This window comes from Neovison vison, chromosome 8, assembly GCF_020171115.1.
Source record: "Neovison vison isolate M4711 chromosome 8, ASM_NN_V1, whole genome shotgun sequence".
In the NCBI taxonomy this organism is placed as follows: Eukaryota; Metazoa; Chordata; class Mammalia; order Carnivora; family Mustelidae; genus Neogale; species Neogale vison.
In genome coordinates, this window is record NC_058098.1 from 13,620,303 (window position 1) to 13,629,755 (window position 9,453).

Here is a 9,453-nt window from a genome sequence, read left to right on the forward strand (position 1 = left end):
AATCCTGAAGGTTCTCCAATGTCAGGATCTATGGGTGAGATCTAACAAGTTGTATCTGAGGATTAATTTCTGAGGATTAATGTCAAGGTCAGCCTGTGGGGTTACTCATTCATTCAACAAACATTCGCCAAATGATGCTTTGAAATCAGGAAGGCCTGGGTTGAAATCTGAGGTCTGTCACCTACTAAGTAGCTAAGAAAGTGTCTACTCTGTGACTCAGTTTCCCTGTTACTTGGGGATGACATTACTTCCTTCCTTTTTTTTTTTTTTTTTACGATGTTATTTATTTATTTGACAGAGATCACCAGTAGGCCGAGAGGCAGGGAGAGAGAGGTGGGGGAAGCAGGCTTTCCGCCGAGCAGAGAGCCCAATGCGGAGCTAGATCCCAGGACCCTGGGATCATGAACTGAAGGCAGAGGCCCAACCCTCTGAGCCACCCAGGCGCCCCAACATTACTTTCTTCCTAAGGTGGTGGGAAGCATTAATGCTAAGGAGTGGGCTTACCATACTGTGGATTCCTACTAACCATTGGTTCTGGACTCTAGACTGGGCTTAGAGGACATAGAAATGAAAAACAAAAACAAAACAAAAAGGTTTCTGGGTTCAAGTAGCTGCAGCCTTCTGGGGGAGACAGAGAAGAGAAGAGGCAATTTCCATACCCTGGGATTAGGGACACAATGGTGGAAGCATTGTAGTCTGTAGAAACAGAGAGAAGGGATTCCTTGGGTCAAAAAATCAACTGCTAATAAATTCATAGGTTACCCTCAGTTATTCAGGTCTCTTTTAGTTGTAGGTGACAGGAGCTCAGCTAAAACTAACTTACTTGTTCATACAATGGGTGAGTACAAAAGTAAAGGCTCCAGGCATGGCTGAAACCAGGTGCTCAATGAAGGCCCCAAGAACTTGCTTTCACTCGATCTTTCTGACCCACCTCCTTCTTTATTGGCTTCATTCTCAAGCAGGCTTTGGGATGGCAAGATGACCTCCACTGGCTCCATGCTTATGTCCTGCCAGTTTAGCCAATCCAGTGGAAAGAGATTTTTTTTTCCCTCAATAATTTCAAACAAATCCTAAGGATTGAGTCTCATTCCGTATCTCGTGTCACGTGTCCTTCCCTGAACCAATGACTGGGACCAGGAGACTCAACTATGTTGTTTGGCCCTGCTGACTCCCCTGTGTTCAGCTGGGGGGTGGGAGCAGTGGCATTTGAGCAGGTAGGGTGGCTTTTTTTTGCCAATCTTTCTAACTGATCTCCTGGGCCTGCCGCTTGCTGTCTCCCCCTGAGATCCTGGGACAGGTCAGTCTCCATGACCACATGAACCAACTCCTTATATTCTCTCTCTCTCTTTCTCTCTCTCTCTCTGTCTCCCAGTCTCTCTGTCTCTCTCTCTCGCTCTCTCTCACACACACACACACACACACACACACACACACTCCTCTATCTCCTTTTGGTTCTATTTCTCTGGAGAATTTTCTGGAGACTATTACTATTGCTGTCAAGGTCTTACTGTGTGTTAGGAATTGTGCTGAGTTCTTTATAGGTTTTTGTTTCTTTGTTTGTTTCCCATTTTATCTTCATCACTGCCTTGGGACTCAGGCATATTCTTCTTCAGACTAGGAACCCAAGGCTCACCAAGCTGAAATGATTTCTTGGGGTCCCCCAGCTGGCAAGTGGCTGCACTGCCCTTTGTACCCCAAGTCTCTTCCTGTCTCATAGAACCCCACTCCTTTGACAGAGTACGAGGCCAAATCCTGGTTCTTTATGTGGGAAAAATGAACTACAAAATCCCTTGTGAGTATTCTTGAGGAAAAAAAAATACTATGTACTGGGTGTGAGAGAGAAATATAATGACATGAGAAAGTAAAATAATTACAATAAAATAGCTGGGGGACTTCGTAGCAAAAACATGGAGAATCTAGAGGAAAGAATCAAAATTGACTCAAGAAGAGGTAAGAAATGTTAAAAGATGACTAACCACAGGAAAAAGTGAAGTTGTTAAAAATTTACCAAAATGTTTCCGCAGAAATTGAGGCCAAATTCCTCAAATCATTTATCGAAGCAGAGAAGAACCTTAATAACCAGGTTTGTCATTCCCAGCACAATTAGGAAAACTCTAGATCATATTTATTTATGCATAGGGATGCTGAAATTCTCAAAAAAAAAGGTCAGCAAATATAATTCAGTGACACATTAAAGAACAATAGATCATCTGCAAATAATGTCTGGTTCGGGGGGTTCAGGGGGCAGAAGTGGTTCATCATTAGAAGATCTGACAGTGTAATTCATGACATCATTACCTCTGTAAATTAAGTGAGGAAAACCAGGACTTATATAAATATGCTGGAATGGCACTTGATAAAATTCCACAGCTGTTGCTAGAAAAAACTCTAAGTAGAACTGAGGAGAGAAAGAAACTACACAAATAGAATGAAAATAATTCCTACAAACTCACAGTAGCCATACTGTGATACCGTGAAACATGAATCAGGCCCAGCAGAATGAAAAATAAGGCAGAGTAGTTACTGTCTACACTGTTATTTCAGAGTTTCTAGCTAATGCGACTATACTCAGAAATGAAATAAGTTGTGTCAATATTCAAAGGAAGAGGCAAAATTATCTCTTTTTCAGCAGATGATACAACTGTAAGATTAGAAAACTCGAGAGGCGATTTTAAAAATATCCTTCACATGAGTATTTTTAAGTGATTGATTTATAAATTACTTGACTCTAAAGGTAAAGCCTTCAATAGTTTTTATTAGGAATAACAGGTTAGAAAATGAATGTAGAAAAATATTTCATTCATATCTGTGATCAAAATGGTAAAATACAGTGGGAGTTAACAATAAAAATATGGACATATGGAAACGACCCTAAGAGTTAACTGAAGCAGAAGAAACAGAAGCCTGACTGAATGGCAAGTGTGGACAGATACCCTGTGTTCTTAAATAGGAAGATTTAATTTCACAGCACCAAGCCATCCCAAATTAATCTTTAAATTATATAAAATTCCAATCCTTATCTCAACAAGGTTTGTTTTGGGTGGGGGGTGGGGTGGGAATGTGGAAACATCTCTAAGGAATTTTTGAAAATCAGGACTTAGGGTGGGGATGGGACAATCTGTCTTCCCAGACGGTCAGAGGGCCCTGGGCTGGGTATTTCCATCTGGATCTGATGCTCTCTACCCTCCCTGATTCCCCTGAAAGCTGACCCTTCTGGCTGTGTTTGCAAGGAGGTACTTGCAAGGGCAGGAGGGTAGGAAAAGATCAAAGGGAGCTTATTTATTCCCCTCCTTCCCTGCTGGGCTACGGTGGGCAGACTGTGTCCTATTCAAGATGTCCATTTCTTCTCCTAATTCTAGTGCACCCTTCCTCCCAGCACTGTGCTTGTAAATGTTAACAACAGGCTCTAGGGGCAGGAAGACCTGATGTTTAGCACTTGCCAGTTTCCTCGGTGTAAATATTCCCACCATGGGTGATTTCAAGTTACCCATAGGAAGTCTTATGTAGCTGGAAGGAAATGGCTGACAACGGGCTCTTGCCAGCAAGCGTGAGCTAGTGCCTGCCTTCTCTTCCCACCACCCCAGGTCTTTTGCAGGTCTAGGGACAATAATAGCATCCCTGTCCTGGTCCCCTACCATACTATCGCTTGTTAACTTCCATAAACCCTGCCTATCCCTTTGCAAATAGTCTCTTTACTAAACCCTGCCATATAGTCCTGCTTACTGGTCCATGTGTTTCCTGCTGGGACCCAGGTTGCTATATTTCTAGAAAGCTAAAGAAGGAAAAACATGAGGATAAACAAATAGATTAGTAGGACATTATAGAAACTCCAGAAATCAATCTGGGTATACAGAGGGCATTTATACTCCTAATCAAAGAATATATAGGAATACATATATTTATTTATATGTATTTCTATATTTCTTTATTTGTTTACTTAAAGGTGACATTTAAATTTGGTAGAAACAGGATGTTTTATTGAAAAATGATACAGCCTTGGGGGCCTAGGTGGCTCAGTTAGTTAAGTATCTGCCTTTGGCTCAAGTCTCAGCAGGGAGTCTGCTTTCTCTCCCTCTGACCCTCCCCACTGCTTGTTCTCTCACTAGCTTTCTCTCTCTCAAATGAACAAATAAAAAATCTTAAAAGGGGCTCCTGGGTGGCTCAGTGGGTTAAGCCTCTGCCTTTGGCTCAGCTCTTGATCTCAGGGTCCTGGAATCGAGCCCCACATCGGGCTCTTGGCTCAGCAGGGAGCCTGCTACCCCCCCCAGCCGCCCCCTCCCCCGCCTGCCTCTCTACCTACTTGTGATCTCTGTCAAATAAATAAAATCTATTTTAAAAAAAAAACCTAAAAAAAAAAAAAAGAAAAACGATATTGTCTTCAGTGGCTGCCCATTTACAAGGAAGGTAGGTTAGACTCTACCTCATATTATATACAAAATATTCCAGATGGATCAAATATCTAAAAGTAGAAAAGTAACAGCAACATTTGGATAATACTTCAGAGACTATATATATTCAGGATAGCGTGGTAGGAAACTTGCAACAAAATGACAGAACAAAGATACAATATTTCTTTTTTAAAAAATTTTATTTGACAGAGATCACAAGTAGGCAGAGAGGCAGGCAGAGACAGAGAGAGGGGGAAGCAGGATCCTCGTTGAGTGGAGATCCTGACGCGGGGCTCGATCCCAGGACCCTGAGATCATGATCTGAGCCAAAGGCAGAGGCTTTAACCCACTGAGCCACCCAGGCGCCCAAAAGATAAATATTTCTAATCTACAAAGAGCTTCTAGAAATCAACAAAAAAAAGATAAAACATTTCTATAGCAATAATGAACAAAGGGTATTCACAGAACGACCAAAACACATGAAAATATGTGCACCCTTGCTCACTGTCAAGAAAATCTAAATAGTAACACAGTAGTTTATACTCCTTTGTTGACAAAAGGTGAAAAGATGAATAACACCCAGTACCAGTAAAGATGTGAAGAAATTATCCACTGTTTCCTAGTGGAATAAATTGCTATGGTGGTTTTTGAACTATTATTAAAAAGTATTATTAATTAGGGGCACCTGGGTGACTCAGTCGGTCAAGCCTCCAACTCCTTATTTCAGCTCAGGTCATGATATTGGGGTCATGAGATTGAGTCCCTTGTTGGGCTCCATGCTGGGCAGAGAGCCTGCTTTCTCTCTCTCTATCCCTCCCCCCACACCGGTGCTCACACTCTCTCACTCTCCCTCTCTTAAAAAAGAGTATTATTAACCTAAGAGTATTATGAAAGTGTTATTAAATTAAAAGTATTATGACAGCTTTATTAAATTAAAAATGCTTGAAAACTTTAACCTAGAAAGGCCACAGTTAGAAATTGATCCTACACTGGAAATCTATCCTGTGTAAACATAATTCCCACTGTTTCAGGACATGATCATGGATACTTAACTGCAGTATCCGTTGTACAGGTAACACCCTGGAAACAGTCTGAATGTCCTAGTGGACATAGAGTGATAATTTAACAAGTTATACATCCACCTGCAGAGGTATCCGTAATGTATGTTGCTGAATCAAATCTGAGAAAGAGCAGGGATCGTATTTACGTTGACCATATGTTGACATTTGTTTATATCAGCATGAGAAAAAAAAAAGTATATTGGAAGATAGTTACTCAATGACTGAAGCTTAAGGTGTGAGTTGACTTTCTGGGTAAGTGTGAAGTTTTCTCTCTCTCTCTTTTTTTTTTCCCCAAGCTAATTTCTGTAGATTGGTTTGTTGAAAATAGCAGTATTGCTTTTGTTGTCAGGGGAAAAGATACAATCATATGCACACAAACATGCTTACACATTTATATGTTTAAAAATGTGAGGAAAGTGTTATGTGGACTTGACTGTCAAGATAGACTGTGTTACATTTAACCAGTTTCCTACCATTAGATGGTTAGTTTTCAAAATTTCCCTATTATAACCAACTCTGCAGTAGATTACCCTTCAGTATGTATTTGCATATACCATCCATTCTTTCAAGTTGCCATTCACGGTTTTGTGCCTCCTTTATGTCAGGTCCTGCTTAGATGCTGGGAAGACCATCCCCATGGACTTGACATTAAGTTGTGTGGCACAGACGATGAATGCAAGGAAACACAGGTACAGCCCAATGTCCAGCAGTGAAGAAAACAAAACAAGGTAAGGGGAAGAGAGGGATGGGAGTTATAGGGCCAGGGTCTGTTTTTTCCAGTAAGCTGGTCAGGGACCAACCCAATGATGTGGTGATATTCCAGGAAGGACGGGAAGGAAGAGCCAAATGAAGCCAACATTCAAGTATATAACGAAGAAAACAAAACAATCTTACCAACCAGAAATTCTTCTATTTAACATTTTGGGGTTTTTCTTTTAATTAGTTTATATACAGCTATTTTAATTTATTTTTTAATTTTTTGTTAAAGATTTTATTTATTTATTTGACAGAGAGAGAGATCACAAGTAGGCAGAGAGGCAGGCAGAGAGAGAGGGAGCAGAGAGCCCAATGCAGGGCTCTATCCCTGGACCCTGAAACCATGACCAGAGCTGAAGGCAGAGGCTTAATCCACTGAGCCACCCAGGTACCCCTATTTATTTTTAAATTTAATTTAAATTATTTATTTGCCAGAGAGAGAGAGAGAGAGCACAAGCAGGGGGAGTGGCAGGCAGAAGGAGAAGCAGACTCTTTGCTGATCAGAGACTTATGTGGGGCTCGATTCTAGGACCTGGGGATCATGTCTGGAGCCAAAGGCAGATGCTTATTGACTAAGCCACCCAGGCATCCCCTTAATACAGCTATTTTTTAAAAAAAATATCAAATTGGAATGATACCTTATATATCCATATTTATATCTATATCTATATATAATTTTTTCTCTTCCCTGAACTTTATGCTGTGGGCATTTTCTCACGTTTTTCTGATTATTTCCTTAGGATAAACTCCCAGGAGCAAAACTGCTGATTCGAAGGATATGCCCATTTAGCCTCTTGGTGATGATTATTTGTATCATTTTACATTCCCATCAGCAGTAGAGAAGAATCCCTATTTCCCCACATTTTTGCCAGCACTGACTTTAAATCTTTGCCAGTCCAATCACTTACTTTTTTTTTAAAAAAAAAAAAAGGGAAATTCATCTCATGGTCATTTTCTTTTTTTATTTGTAGTAGAAGTCAGTATCACCTCCATTTTTCTAAAGGGAAGGATAGAGATAAATTTAAGAATTCATTTCTTTTTTCAGGCAACAACTATTCCATGTACTTTGCGCCAGGCACTGAGCTCTTGCAGATGAGGTGATGGAGTCACAGGACCACCGAGAACCCAGAGGTTGGCTTGGCTTTGTGGATGGAGAATTGAAACACCTAGTTCAGTGATTTGCCCAAATCCAAAGATGCCTTGGTTGAAGATCTGGGACTAGAACTTAGATCTCGGTGCTCTTTGTACGATAAAATCCTGCCTCAAGAAAATACAAAACAAAGACCAGGGCTGACTTTTTAATTGGAAAGTATGCTTTGAGGGTAGGGGGTGGGAAGGGAGGCTGGAGCGAGGGAAATTGGCTTAGTCAAACCTGAGTGGCTGTGGGACTCTTTGCTTTGGGGAGCGGAGAAAATGCTGCCAAGGTGACATTCTGCAGTTGGTCCCAAAGGTTGGAGAGAGAAGTAAATGTCAGGAAATTAGCTCCGTGGGCTGTCTTTGTCATTCTGAACCCCTCTCCCCTCCCTCAGCCCATTTCAGAAATCCGGTCCCATTTTTCTTGCCTCTGACCCTGGTGGCTGAAATTTCTTTCAGTACCATAAAACCTGGGGTTGTAAAATTCATATTGTAACTTTAAGAGCCACATCTGTTTTAATCATTTTTTTTTTTCTGTTTTAAGAACACAACGGGATTTTAATGGCAGCAGTAAAATGGAAAAGTTGAAGGAAATTATCACAGATTTGTAAAGCTATAAGGCAGGTTCCTGGGCTCATGTGAGCAGTCAAATTACAAAGAAACAACCCAATTGCTTTTATTGCAGGCAGATCTCTGGTTTAAGAATTTCTCAGTTTAATCTATTGATGAGGATTAGCATTTTATTCACTTCAGCAGTCGTAATAGCTGTGGTACGCGCATCACCCGATGGGCCAGACTGGTGAGAATCACGAATCGCAGAGATGCAGAGAAGTCCAGAGAAATTGCACAAGGGGGAAAGTATTGGGTCTGGCAAATCGGGTGGACCTGGTTTTAATCCTGAATCCGCCCTGTTCCACTGGGAATGTGGCTTTAGGCAAACTTCTACCCTCTCTGCACGTTGCCTTCCTCGTCTGTATATGATGCTACATGAGCAAGTTTTGCAGTGAAATCTACAAGGAAATTACTCAGTGCGATGCCGGGCAAACAGTAGGTGTTCAATGAATGGTGGGGGGCATCTGGTTTTCCTTCAGACGAGTAAGCTCTTTGGAGCAGCCACTGTTGGAGTCCCATCTACATCCTCTTGAACTGATGGCCTTTCACCGAAGAACTTTTGCTACAAACACCCACAATTCGCTGCCTGTAACTTTACTGGCCCCAGAAGCATGCTTGGCCCTTACCCGATGACAGGGGGAAGGAGTCTGGAGGATCTATAGCTCTGCTTCCTCTCCCTGTAGGAGGCACGGGTTCTGTGCCACCTCCCAGTGTCCCTGGTGGTAACCTGCTTGCTGACACTTTCTATTGACTTCCTCTCTTCTCTGACTTCTCTCACATCCTAGTCCGATCAGGCACCTGTGACACAATGTGGCCTGCCTCGTGGCTTCTGAACAACAGAAATGTATTTCTCATGGTCCCAGAGGCTGGAAGTTTGAGGCTAGCATGGTCAGGTTCTGGTGAAAACCCTGTGTACATTGCAAAGTGCCCAGGTCTCCTATCCGCACCTTGCAAAGACAGAGAGCGAGCGAGGTCTTGGGGCCCCTTTTAGAGGGGTGCGAATCCCCTTCACAAAGGCTGCATCCTGATGACCCACCTCCCAAAGGCTGCCCCTCCGAGCACCATTGCAGGGGGGATTAGATTTCAACATACAAATTCTGGGAGAACACAAACATTCAGTCCCTCACATTGTGTGTACAAGGAGAGAAGGGATGAGGAGGAGGGGAGGGACAAGGAAAATGGTCCCTGGGTGCTCTAGGAACTTCTAGAACTGCTGGTATCTGCCTATGTACCTGGGAGCTCCTTTCCCTGAAAGTGTGGAAGGCCTTACCCCAGCAGCTCCCAAATAGGGACTCTCGGATGTTAGTGTGTAAACAGCCCAGATCCCCTGCCCATGGGCAGGATAGCTGGGGGGGGGGGGGGGGGGGGGCACCGTTCCCCAGGACTGAGCATAGGGGAAGATGTGGTCACCCCTGTGGTCGCTGGCCTGATAGGACTCGCTGTGTTCGCTGCTTTTCTTTCCTGTCTCGTTCCCCATTTCCCATCCGATCATCCCCTCTTAC